This window comes from Poecilia latipinna, unplaced genomic scaffold (genome assembly GCF_001443285.1).
Source record: "Poecilia latipinna isolate Pla-1442-1.1 unplaced genomic scaffold, P_latipinna-1.0 Scaffold194, whole genome shotgun sequence".
Taxonomy (NCBI): Eukaryota; Metazoa; Chordata; class Actinopteri; order Cyprinodontiformes; family Poeciliidae; genus Poecilia; species Poecilia latipinna.
This window is the reverse complement of record NW_015112810.1, coordinates 420390-434507: the sequence shown is the minus strand read 5'-3', so window position 1 is coordinate 434507 and position 14118 is coordinate 420390. Positions and strand designations below refer to the sequence as shown.

The 14118-nt window shown below is 39.2% G+C and overlaps 1 long non-coding RNA gene across 1 annotated transcript; it reads right to left on the bottom strand.

Annotated features, from left to right (window-relative positions):
- Window positions 1-6464: 6464 nt before the first annotated feature.
- On the bottom strand, window positions 6465-11160 carry LOC106946490 (uncharacterized). Its single transcript, XR_001424781.1, has 3 exons — window positions 11096-11160; window positions 6932-7015; window positions 6465-6572 (listed from the first exon to the last, which is right to left on the bottom strand). It is a non-coding gene; the product is annotated as an uncharacterized LOC106946490 (long non-coding RNA).
- Window positions 11161-14118: the final 2958 nt, after the last annotated feature.

Here is a 14118-nt window from a genome sequence, read left to right as displayed (position 1 = left end):
AAAAAAAAAAAGAAAAATGGCCGCGGTTGTTCCATTTTGAAGACCAGAAAGACCGCCTTTTTTTTTTTTTTTTTTTTTTTTTTTTGGAAACAAAGTGTGGTTTTAGCCTGCTTAAAGGAACACGGCGGTATCTGACATTTGGCGTGTTTGTTATGCAGCATCTATAATGATGCTGGATCTGTTTCTGTGACTCATCTCCCTTCATCCAAGGTGGTCTTTACCTTTTCATCTGCTCCGTTTCCCACCAAGAGAACTTCTCCCTTTTTCTTTCCCGTTTCGCCTTCCTCGTAGCGTTTTAATGTTGTTTCCTTCAGATTTCTGTTCTTACATTTTCTTCCTGAGGCGAAGCTGAACAACAGCCAGGCAAACCATTTTAGCATGCGCTGAATTTACTCCCTGAGCTTGCTAATAACTCTGGCTTTCACAAATGTTTACAAAAATGCACTTTAAGGCCTCCACGCATTTAAAAATACAGTCGGAAGGGAGTCAAAATTGACTAATTTTACTTGGATGAAACTGATTTATTTGTCATAATTTATTTCCAATTTTAAGGGGAATATTAAGCGACAGACCTAATTAAAAACCACAAAATTAGACCTTTCTGTCTACGTCAGAGGTGTCCAAAGTGCAGCATTCTTAAGTTTATTATTGAGCATAAAAGGCATAAAATATTTTGTTTTAATAGTGGCGGTTTAAAAATTTTCTGTGGCACCACCCAGTCAAAGCCCAGACCTAAATCCAGCTGAGAATTTGTGACTGAATAAAGAGTGAAAGTGTTAGCCTTTATATGAGCAAAATGGGTAGATGAAGCCTGTACAGACGCACCTTTCAGATTCCTATGTGTAAAACCTGTTGAAAACCATGCAGAATTACCTCCTACTTCATATTCATGCACCATTTTGTGTTGGTTTATTCTCAAAAAATTGCAATAAAATCCTTCGAGGTTTGTGAATCTAACTCGCCAAAATGTGGGGGTTAAAAAAAAACAACTTCCAAGGCAGGAATACTTTATTCCCTGCCACTGTGGCATGTTTTCAATTTCGAAAAACTCTTAAAAGTTTCCCTTCAAGTTCCCTCAGCAAATGCTTGATTCGCTTTGCTGTGGAGACCAATTTAAGGTTGCTCTGCACAACTCTAACACCACCTAAATAGGGTTTCCTTCATAGTAATAGGAAAAGCAGCGAGCAGCGTTGCTCACTAACTAGCTCCCTTGTCGCTGCAACAGTTGGTGTAGAGATCAATAAAGCATCGGCAGGCATGCTCTGGGAATTATCAGCAGAGTTTGAGCACATTTTTGGACCAATCGGACGCCTCGGATGACAGTACCTGTTGCGTAAATTATCGAAAAGCCCGGAGACAGCGCCATATGCTCGATAGATGGATAAACAGATGTGTAGAGTGCATATGTGTGTGTGTGTGTGTGAGAGGGAGGGAGTTTTCACCTCCCACGCCGCACATTTAAACCGCATGCAGGCGCCGTGCTCTTCGTCGAGGTTCGGAGCCAATCCCCATCCATTTTTGATCGCCTGTGTGCCTGTCAGTCAACGGATTCGGCGGTAAAGAACGTGGCGGCCGCGTTATCCGTCCCAGAGATGCTTTGACTTGACAGGCTCACTCTAAACGCCTGAAGGAAGAGCTCAGCTCAGTGGAGCAGCAGAATCATCAGGGTGTGTCAGGTAGTTGTATGTCTGCACTGAAATTAAGTGGCGCTCGCTTGTTGGTATGTACGCGTTTGCTGCTTCAGTCCAAAGTAAATATCCAGCTTTCTGTTGGAAGGAAATGTCCGGTTGGACAGGCTTGTTTAAAGTTAGGTGTATGGTGAGACATTCTCCATTGGTACGTTCTTCAGTTTTTTGTTTTTTTTTCATTTTACACAAACATTAGAAATCGATTAAAAATGCAAAGAATCCGGTTCCTGCTTTTAAAATAAAAACTAAATGAGTTCACGATTTCAGTAACTGATTTGTTGCTTCAGACCTAATGTGCTAGATCAACAGTTATCCTAGAGATGAGCTGTGTGTTTCTACTGGGGCTTTTCTCTTTTCCTGCAACTTCACCATTTTGCACCACTTTATGTCAACCTGTCACATTAAATCCCAAACAAATACATTGAGGTTTGTGGTTAAAATACTGCAAAATATGAAGAAAAAAAAAAAGCAATTTGTACAAATAAGTAGAAGAATTTAGTATTTAATTAAAATGAGATGGCTTCCGGGACAAATCAGCAGCCTTCCTCTGTGCTTTCACGTCACTTGATTTACATACATTTGCATTAAAGCCTTTGGCTTCAAACCGCCTGTTCCCCAAATAAATCAAAATGCACACAACGATAACTAGCATCCTGCACAAGCGTCTGAATGTAAAAGCTTTTTGTAAATGTCATGGACGTCAAACCGGGATCCAGCACACTCCGACCATACGTACAGTCACCAATTTCCCCATCACTTCAACATATTTCAGCTCTTTTTTTATTGGACTTCCAAGAGCAGGGGGCGCGGGGAGTCATTTGCTAATTGGGTTTTGCAGAGGGAACCGTGTTTCGCTTGCCTCTTTCTCCTCTATACCCCAGGGGTCTCTTCCTCTTGGATGATTCTCCTGTCTCTTGCTCCTGCCAGCTAAAGCGAGCAATCACAGAGGCTTGTTATTCTCCTGCACATTGTGAATCTGCAGAGCTGCAGGGGCTTTGGAAATATTTCCGCCCCAACAGACCTCACATTTATAAAGCGTTTACGGGAGGAGGCGGGATCCGCCTAAAACTCACCTCATAAAAGGTAATAAATCATAAGGAGTTTGTGCAAAATTGGGACAGGGACGCATCACAAAGCACCGAGATTGTGGATTTTAAATTTGTAAGGGACGCTTGCAGAGCACAGAGTTACTCAAAGGAACAAACTCCCAAATTCACCAGATCCCCGGGGTCAACAGAGCGGTCATGATTGCAACGGCGCAACATGCTCCTATTTTGGGTTTCCCAATCAGAAAAAAGGGAGGAATTGGATAAAATAAGACTAGAGCGTTAAGGGCAAACAAAAAAAATTAAAATTTATCCAAAACAAGTGTCTGAAGTTGCATGGTAATGTGCCACACTATCCAACTACAGGAGTAAAAGTCGTCAACTTGAGAAAACGCAGATACTTTTGTCGCCATGTGATCTACAGTAGTGTAAACAAATAACTGGTCGTCTTGGTTACGCCAAGCCTTTATCAGAGCGTGCAACCGCTTTTCGGCTCGCAGCTTAGATTTCTAGAAGAAAATGAGTTAAAATACGACTTCCTGGACCACAAAACGACGTCATCTGGATTGGCGACTGGAACGGTGATCTCAGCTCAATATTCTGTCTATGAATTACCCTCAGCATCTGTTCCAGTACCGACGAGGAAACGTACTGGTCTCAATTCAGCAGAGGATGTTTTCCTCCATACCATCTGTCATGTGGGGAAAACAAAGGCAAAACTCACCTCATTTCTGATATTTCCTTCTTTTTTTTATTGGGTTTTTGTTCACTCAGAAGATTTGGATCTTTACCTCTCACACACAACGAAACTCAAAGCACGCATATCGTTTTCTTTTAAATTAATCTTCGCCATAGCATTTTCTCCACTTTTAAGCCTTATCCATTTCGCTTCGTGCGAGTACTCTCCGCATCCGGAATCTGCACACTTTTTACATAACCATCAGCGAAGCAAGACAAACCACAGATGGGTCCATCTGCACACAATACCTGAGAAACGTAGGTGTGAAAGACTTTAAAAAACGTCCCCTTGTTTTCAGGTCGCATTGGCATTGCAGGGGAGATTATGATGAAAAATAAAAAAACGGTGGGAAAAAGTTGATTTTTATTTGAGATTTAATGAAGCCTCCAGCGTTTCTTGGGTTGGAAGCATAGATTGTGGACTTTCAGGTGTTAATTAACGGATTGCTCACCAATTAGCAAACTGGAATAAATCAGATACGTGTCTCGCTGCAAGAGAGTCGCTCAATAACTTAATCGCCTGGCTAGGTATGTGTCATGCGGCCCTTGTAAGCTTTGTGCATGTGTAAATCCAAATTGCATTGAGTTTTTAATCCAAACTTTTACATTTGTCTTGTGAATTGTTCACTTTACACCAGAACTTAAAAGAAAAAAATCACATTCCCAACATTATCTGGCTGAGCAAGATGTTGTTTTCACCATCTAGTGATCGTTCCTCGAGAAGTTTCTTGATTGACGGAGTACTCGCAATGTGCAATAGTGGTTTAAATCGAGCAAAAAATAAAAAAGTTGCTTCCTCAGGAAAAAGGAAAAGGAAAAGGAAGGCAAAGAAAAGCAAAGTCGGTGTTGCTCTTGACAGGTTCATAGATAAACTCTTAAGTTTCACCCCTGCGACTTCCTCTGTCAACTTGGTTCCTGGATGACAGAGCAGAAGTCTTGTCCTCGGGGTTGTGTGTGCATCTTGGAGCAGAGATGAAACTCGATCAAACTCCATCGGCAATGTTTTGTCTGCTGTCACGCCGAGCCGTGTTTACACCCTGAGCTCCTTTGACTTTTGGGACTTTGCTTTTCCCGCTCCTCATCACATCTTTCCTGCACTGGAAAACAGCGAAAAATCCCGATTTTATCCTGAAAAGCTGTTTCATGGAGCGCTCACGTAGAACTTAATGAGAAATCAAAATCCGACTATAAAAGTCTTAAGAGGAAGGAATAAACACATAACAGACGGAACGGCTTGTTCCTCATTAAATTTGTCAGTACAAGTGTTAGTGCTCGTAACAGACAAAAGATAATGCTCCCCTACATTATAAGCCTTATCCAGATGTTAATTTCAAGACAATTAGGGAAGACGATCCAAATTGTCCCTTTCAAATTGACAAAAAAAAGAAGCTAGTTTTATTAATAACCCCAGAACAACGAGAGCCAAAAGTGAACGAAGAGTAAAACCAACATGTTCAAGCTTGATTGAAATACACTTAGAAACATTTTGAGGTCAGTTATTGGTAGTATGCTTGAAAAAGTCAAACCAAAGAACGAGTCAAAAGACCAGAAACAATTTTCTATAAACGCTGGAGTTCATGGTAAAGTTAATTTCAGATGTCACATTTTGACAGGAAGCTCTGAAAATTGTCGACATTTCCTGGAACGTCTTGGTAATATGTTTCTGATTCGTGCCGATCCAAAACCGCAATTTCGTTGGTTCTGGGATCAGAAATAACAGATTTTAAATCTGGATGTACCTCTTACCCAAACTTACTCAGAGATTTAGGAGAAGAAGAGAACTGAGGAAACGTGTTGTAAAAGATGGATAATGCAACATGTCAAAAGCCAGAGGGAAGTCAATGCCTGAGAAAAGGGACGACTACTAACATTTCTAACATTTTCAAGCAGTCTTTCCCGCTTCCCGGGGTGTTGCAATCATTCGAAAATATAAAAAGTGACAGAAATTGTTGTGCAAGATTTCAAAGGCTTAACGGGAGGAAAAAAAAAAAAAACTCCTCTCACTCTCAGTAACACACATCACCAACTGCTGTGTTAAATATGATGCCAAAAAGATGTGGGTGGAAGACAGTTTAAGTACAGTTTGACCACAAAAGAGTGTTTTCACTGAACAACGGAGCACCTTAAGTGATCACACCCAGCACATTGTTGATCGGGTCGATAATAACTAGTCTGTCACACGATGTACGGATCATCAACCATCAGTGCATTCCATGGAAAATCTTCTAGTTTCAACAAAAATCAGTCCCCACACAGAGGGAGACCACCATTTAAGGGCTCACGGTGTCTTACATGAGCAGAGCTACAACCGTCTCTGTCAAAAACTAACCGGAGCAATGTAGCAGAAGGAAGGATGTTCTTTAAATCTACCCAACGTTAAAAGAGGATGCAGCCATTTGTCAGAGCCGTTGCTTTCACATTCATCTTAATTGGGCTGGACTGCACCGTGTTGCGCTAATTTTCTGTTTCTACCTGGAGGCGTGTTAGGTGAAAGCCTTCGAGGCCTTCAGACGATAAATTAAAGACGAGTCTTAAAAAAAATAATAATAAAGCAAAAAAAAAAAAAAGTCACGTCTAATGAATACTGAGCAGGCTTATATAAGTGTTCAATGTGGACACGGGATACTGAAAACTGTCATGTATTCAAGCTGAAAAATGCATTGTCAGGATTTGCTGAACCTTTTTTGACAACGTACCACAGAAAACGTTGTGCCCTAAATATCAAAAGTTGTATATTTGGTAACTCTCTTTAAATAATACATAAGCTTGACTCACTGCTGTTTCACATTTATATCTTGTAATTTTAGGAAATATCTCCAAACCAGGTGGGGTGGTGTACTTCTTCAAATTGAAAGAAATATGGGCTCATTCACTTAATCACTTTGGAAATGAAACAAGCTATTAAAACCAAAAACAGAATGCTTTGTAGGTTTTTTTTTTTTTTTCATAAATATGTAGTTCTCAAACACCTTGAATAAGATCTTTACCTAAAACGACTGCTCCCGATGTCCTTTCCTGTTCAGGTCCCTCCAGGATGTCCTCCCTGAACTTTTAGTTCCAGTCAGAACGATTCGTGCCTGAAGGAGTTTTCCCAGAGTCGCTGAAATATTAAGAAATCAAGATTGTTTGTTTGTTTTTTGTTTTTTTGCGCCATTTGTTTATATAAAATAAAATGTTTATGGTTCACCAGAAATAAAAAGACTTTGTCAAGGTTACTAGCTTGGAAATGTGTTAAGATTTAAAACTGTCAATAATTATTCAAAACTTTAACTGGAGATTCTTAATGTGTTATATATCTTGAGTGAGAAACTATTATATTCAATTAAATGGCTACATTTTTCAGAAAAACAGTCCAAGTCACAGGTTATATCCCGAGAGAACACATGTTGCTAATTTTGGCAATATGCCACAAGAGTCTAATAGAAAAAAATAGGATCAAATTAATTTTGACTGGCTTACAAAACATAGCTTTCAAGTTTCCTCAATTTCACTTCTGATTGGTTGATCAAACTTCTGCAACGCCTCCTTCCCTGGAACTGGATGCTGTCGGGACAACAAGTTGGTTAACATGGAGAAAAATGGGGCTTAAACTTAGACATTTATGTGGAGTATTCATCATTTTATCTTTTTTGCAGGTGTGAAAATAATACACAGAAAAAAGACTCGGTACTTTTTGTTTGAAAGCTCCACATTACAAAAGCAGTGATAAATACTCCTCTACATTAGTGCATAGATGCCATAAAATGATCTTTAAACATTTTATTCCATACCAGAGAAGTGTTAAAACGTTTGGTTGAACATTACCATGTAAGTGGCTCCACTGTGGCAGCCATTTTGTTTTGCAGGCTAAGAGGAAGCCCGCCTTCAAGGCGACGCCTTTGTAGGAAGTGAGCTGGCAAGAGCAGGAATTTGATTAGCTGACAAAGTGTAGAAGTCCCAATCAAGTAAGAGAAGTTTTGCTTTATATTAATTTTATGATAAATAATTGTTAATGTTGACCTTGTTTATCTGAAAGTTGTCTTTGTTTCGTCTTTTTCATTTTTAGATGGATGAAGTTTTTGCTTCTTTTGTTCTTTTTGCCCAAGAAACTCAGTTATTAGAACCTCTGACCCCAGCTTTTCTGTAAACAGAAGAAGTTTTTTTGTTTGTTTTTTTTTCTTCATGGATGCACTGTGAATCTAAAAGCTACATGTGCTGAAACCCCCACAAAAAAAAAGAAAAGAAAAGAAAAAAAATCACACACACATACACAGCCGCCATCTTCCGACCCATTTAACTCGCACTAGACTGAATTAGCCAGTAATCCTCGTTTTCTCCCCGGGGCTCTATCTTCACTTTGCACTTGTTTGAGTGAATAATTGGACGCTTCCTAAGTTTCCATTTACATATGAGCACTGTAATAAACTGCTGACATGTTTATGTTTTTACTGAATTTACAGCCTTCTACTGCTCCTCCCCCTTTTCCTGCCCTTGCTGTTACATAATTAAATGTCTCTCTAAAAGAAGTAACGGCTGGATTCAGAAATTAATCAATTTTCCATAAATGTCTATTTGATTCATTTTCACAGAAACGTAGCCTATCGCAACAGATGTGGCGGATCAGCCATTTTTAGCCAAACACAGGTATCAGCTCTTTTATTTCTGGCAAGACATCTTCTGGAGAGATCCCAGTATTTCAGGCCGCTGCAGAATTATTGGCCAAATTTGGAGCACGCAGGAATTCTCATTACGGTAATGCATCAGCTCGACCTCTTCCCTCTCGGAGTTCGAATGCGATTGCTGGCAACGCGGGGCGGCTAGATTTTTCTCTCTCTGTGCCTTCTTGAGCAAAAAAAAAAAAAACAAAAAAAAAACACCAGGCTCAAGTGGCAACAGTGCAACCGGGTGTAAGTCTTACATAATCCTGCGGTGCTCCAGCACTCCTGGAAACGGAGTAAAACTGCCGTTTATCACCTCTGCGCTTGGCAAGGGGATAAAATGTGTGCACATCTGTGGTAAAATCGGATATTAAAAGACGTGCTGCGCTTTCGTCTTTGATGACAACTAAAAATGAATGATTGAGTGAATATGGAAAGAAAACCAATGAAATATCGCAACTCGCAAGTAAACAAATGCCTGCATCTTCATGTTGTTGTTCCTCTGAACATAAAAACAAAAAAAAAAAAGTTTGCTATTTTGTTGTTATTGAATGACTTAAAGGGAAGATATATTTTGAATAGGACTTACTGGGAGTACTTATAAGTAGTCAGTATCTTACGCACAGCCGGGAGCAGATTAGTGAAGAAAGCCAGTGTGATGAATAAGCCAATAGCAGCTTTTTAAACTTATCTTACTTTATAAGGAGCACAACAATGAAATAGTATTCAATAAGAATTTATTAAGGTTTACTCAACTTGTCAGGCATTTGCTGTCGTCTGTGTATCAAAATCTATATAATTATAGCTGTAATCAATATAATTTATTCAGAAGCACTAGAAACAGTTGCTGCCTATCTGCAATAAAACCATGTCATAGAATTTTGTCTTCTTGCTAGGAATTCAAGGCAATTGTGCCATCATGAGGCCAACCAAGGTTCTTAGTTCAACCTGAATTTTTAAAGGTTTGTTATTTTTGTAAAAACTCAAGAATAAAATCTTATTTGCTTAAGATTTGCATCAAATTCTAACTAGCATTCTCCAAACCGCTACGTAGTATGGGTAAGATACTAACTTCTTATGAGTACTCACAAGTACCAACTCGTTGTGCGACCACTGCAAGCAGACACCTGCAACTACCACGTTTTAAGACGTCCTCAGATAGTTTTGTCCCCTTTCACCTTTGCACTGAGTGGATCCACTTTAAGTAAGCTGCATCAACTACTTGAAGAATGCACCTCCATAAATTGAAGCAGTCCTTCAGTATAAATGGTGCGACTCATATTGGAGATAGATTGATATATTTACAGGCATTAGCGTTGCCAAATCCGGTGAGCGTTCGTTCTGTGGCGCCGACGCCGTAATCGATCAAATTACTCAACAGTTTGTCAGCCGCTGCACTCTGCTCTCAGAGCGCGTTGGCTTTTTATTTCACTCCCCACCATTTAAAAAAAATAAATAAAAAATGGAGGTCTGAACAGTGTCAGTTCTTCTAATAAATACTTATGTGCTTGAAGATGACAAGACTCACTAGACTGCTGGACACATTATATTTCATAACTCTGACTAAAAAAAATGAAACCGTTTTTTTTTATATTCTTACCAAAGCCTTACACGTTCTTAGTGATCAATGGGGGGAAAAAATGCATTAGCCCCCTTCTAAAAACTGTCACTTGACAAATACTGGGAAGTTAAATAGAAGACTTTCCAGTCGTATAGTTTCATTGGTCTTTGCTCTTGAATTTTATTAAATGAATGCTATGAAAAATTCAAAGTAGCAAAAAAAAAATCAGTTCAGTTGAGGGTTCGGTGAGCACGCCGCGTAAAGAACGCAAGACTTATCAATCTGTGTGCCGCTCTCGGTCATGATGTCAAGTTTTCTCTCAGCCGCGCCGCTCTCCAGTCAATCAGTGGGCGACAGAGTAAGAGCCTCTTTCGGCCCAACAGCGGAGGCGACGTCTCAACTCGGCTCAGCCTTCATCTTCATCATGTTCGGTGATTTCTGCTGCCGTTAATCAGAACGTCGCGCGAGCAAGTGCAAGCAGTTTGTGGATGAAATTGAATACGGGCGTGTTCTTTTGCTCTGTGCTTAGCTGGTGCTTTTTAAAGCAATGACTTTGCAAAAATAAGAAATAAAAAAAACCAAAAAAAAAACAAAACAATGGAAACCTCTGGGGATGCTTAAGGTTGCAGGGCAGCGCTAATTATTGCAGGGATTTTCGTTTCTGCAAACATTTGCTCTCTCGCAGGCCGTTTACATCCGTTTTCCTGAATAACATAAGCACTGAAACGGCAAATCTTACCGGCGTTATTATCATTATGGCAACATTGAAACATAACACATTGACTTTATGCAAATTGGACTCTGTGGACTAAAATTCAGGATAATTGCTGTTGTTTATGTGCGCCACTGGAAGGACTCCACACACACACAAGCTGCATTGCAATATACAGAGAACCTCCACATTAACCTTTAACATTGTGTCTCTATGCACATACTGGAAAAAATAACCTCTAACATTATGCATCAGTCCACTTTCTCCTCAGCAGAGCTCTGAACTGCTTTATCTGCACATTTGTAGTTTTTTTAAGTACTTTTCGTAAAGTTATATGAACGTCCACTTACTAAAAGTTTTAACCCTGGGGAAAAAAAAAAAAAAAATCAGAAGAGTGAATACAAAATGCAGTTTTCAGAAAATGTTTTCATTTGGAAATCAAAAATCAGGGTGTCCAAGTGTGAAAAAAGTAATAAATGGTTGAGCCAACAATGGCTTACCATCAAGTTGTTTCCAAATCCTATAAATCTACTTTTAGTCCCTGTTCCTTTGACATGTTTTTTCTTTTTTTTTTCACTTTTCCAAAACAACCAACACATAACAGCAGCAACAGGATTAACATGCTTTTCAAAATTAGACAAGTGCTGTGTTTAACGAAGGTGCGCAGCTTGACAGTTACGGCTTAATTTATTAACAGCTCTTGACAAACTGACTGTTTTTCTGTGCAGAAGAAAGCTGAGTCATCCTCCTTCATTCCAGCGTCTGCAGAGGATTTTCTGCAAACAAAGAAGTTATTCTAGGGTTAGTCCAGCATCGCCGCATTATCTTCAAAAGCACAAATATTTCAGTCTAAACAAACAATTCTGAACCCCTCAAGTGGATTATTAAGAAGCTTTCATTTTTTCCCCACCAATAATAATTGCAGTAGTGGTGCAGCTTATGGTTTAATGAATTAGCTTAAGCTTTGGCAGTTTAATTGGCTCATATTTGAGACATTTGAGTTTACCCAAGTTCTTTGAAGTAACTTTCCTAAAACAAGACTTATAAAGGAATTTAAAAAATAATGTTAACCATGATAGGGTTGTTTTTTTTTATATGTGTGAATTCTACCAATTGTTTCAAAACCATAAGTTGTACAGATGTCCAAAAGTGCCAAGTCTAAAAACAACAACAACAACAAAAACAGGCTAGCCTCAAAAGATCTTGAAACAATCGTTTTCTGTAGTTTCGTAAACATAAGCAAGTTGGTACGTCCAAACTGAACTAGAAACGGGAAAGGTTTTTTTGGCACTCAAGCTCTTTCTAAGTGAAATAATGAAGTGGGTGTGGTCAGATCAGTTGGCTCCGCCCACAAAACCGCACCCACTTTGTGGCTAGTCAAAGATATCCCGAAAGACTCAATGGTGAGGCACAGAAATATATATTTATTTGATGAAACCTATTCATACAAATCGACTAGGAATCCAAACTAATCTCTTTGAGAGAGTAGAAAATGACAGTTTACCCTGTCCTGTTTTCCTTTCAGGGCCATTACTGTGACAGTGTTGTCACATCAGTAAAAACTGTAAGAATAATTAAGAAAAAAAAAAGAAGAGGAGGTGAACTAAAATCTCTTATTTACGGTGCAATTGTGCCCAAACATGTGAAACTGTGCAACATAAATTCAAATCAACAACAACAGAAGTGGCCTTTTGTGTTCGCTCATTACAAGGAGGCGCCTGCTGGATCCTGCCACCGCGCTTTTTTCCTCTCTCTTTAACAGGCAGAGTTCAGTGGAAAATAAAAAAAATAAATAAAAATATTCATGACTGCTGACAAGTCCCCGTGTGTGGGCTCTGCATCTCAGTTTTCACCATGGAAACTGCAGATGGCTGGAATTACAGTGGCAGATATAATCCAAACGGTGCTTGTTGTAGCAGATAGTTTTACGACGACGACGATGATGATGATGATGCGCGCTCTGGATGACGACGTTTCCCGCTCCTGTTCAGCCAAAATTACCCATCGGATTTTGATTTCCTAGTTGCTTCCTTGCCTTTTTTTTTTTTTTAAACTTCCTTTTTGTGCTTTGGCTTCTTTTTTCTTTCGGCTGGTGCCGTTTAAGTTTCAAAGAAGTTGCGAACTCCAACACCAACCAGTCCAGTCGCTTCCAGAAATATCATCGGAAACTTAGAACAAGAAACCCCTTTCATTTGAGCTGTCACTGCAAGAAAGTAGCAGCGCTAAAGTTTGAAAATCCCTAATTTGAGTTTGCCTTTGTGCAACTTCCTTCCCACGCAGCAACTCCCACCAGATTGCAACCTTTCCAAAAACTGAACAATTCCCCAGAGGAATTCAAGGCATGTGCAATTTAGGTAGGAACGTCGTGTGATGTATCCAGATTTGTTCCATATTGTAGCAATCCAACATGAGCAACATCATCAATCACTAATTTCTGGTAGAAATTATGACCTCCAATGTGCAGATTGTGTGTAAATTAATCAAAAGAAATGAGTTATCGTTTCTGTGCAGAAATAGAGAATATTTAAGTTCCTGTCAATGTCATCGGCACAAAGCACAGACCAATAGAAGGACTAGCTTATCATATGTTCACTTTTATACGCATACAGCATCATCAAAATCAAAAATAAATAAATTACAGGCAATTAAGATGTTCATTTACAATTACAAAAAGAAAAATAAGATTGAAACTTTTCTGTGGTGCGCACAGGAAAATAGTAGCGGAGCTAGACTCAAAAAACAACAAAATATAATATTCTATCAAGTTATAATAAACTATATTGATTCAGTCGAGATAATTATAATTTTATTAGATGTTTTTTTTTAACCCCATTTTCTTATTTTCCTGTGCATGTTTCTTGAGTTGCCCATTTTCCCACAGTAAAAAAAGAGAAAGTCAAAGTTAAGAAAGATAACTTAAGAATGAATCTCACCCTTTGCTTCTACAAGATTCATTTCAAGAGCTTTTTTTATTTTCATATTATATATATATATCTGGCTGCCTTCCCCCCCTGTAGGTTTTATACTATCAGGAGGAGCAACAAAAAGAAGACTTATGAATATATCGATCTAGTGACCAGGGTACAGTTAGCGCCACGAACAGGGAAAAGACCTGAGGGCGAGAATTTATTCATGTTGGCTGGTGGGAGCCTTCTCCTATTGGAGGTGTTACAGGCACATTCCAGGCATCCACCAGTGGGTTGTGAGTCATTTGCCAAGCAGCGCAAGGGAGTCTGTGAAGATGCTACTGCTAAAAAAACTAACTAATGAACTATTTGCATCCAAATTAAGTGGAAAAAAGTGGGGAGAAAAAACAAAATTCTTCTAAGTTGCAACAGCATATTCTTACAGACTTGTGCTAAGCACAGCAAACATTGCTTCAGTTTGTTGCACAGGTTTCAAGACAGAGATAATCCTGATGCAACAGACACTGTTTAAACATGTAACAACAATAAATCTTTGCAGATAAAGGTCAAAAGTACATCTGCTTTAGACAGATAGCCTCAGTTGTGGTACAGCTTTTCTGTTTGCTCTGCTCATTCCCGACTACTGACCTAAAACCAAATCCAGGGCTGACCGTTTTTTCCGATTTAAGCCCAATGTTTTTGTCTCTCCGGAATAACGATACGACCCGGAAGCGCTCTCTGCTGTCACTTGTGGCTCAGGAATTTGCAGCTTACAAAGCCCCCCACCCTAAAAAAAAGAAAGTCTGGACTCTTTTGTTGAAGCTCCCATT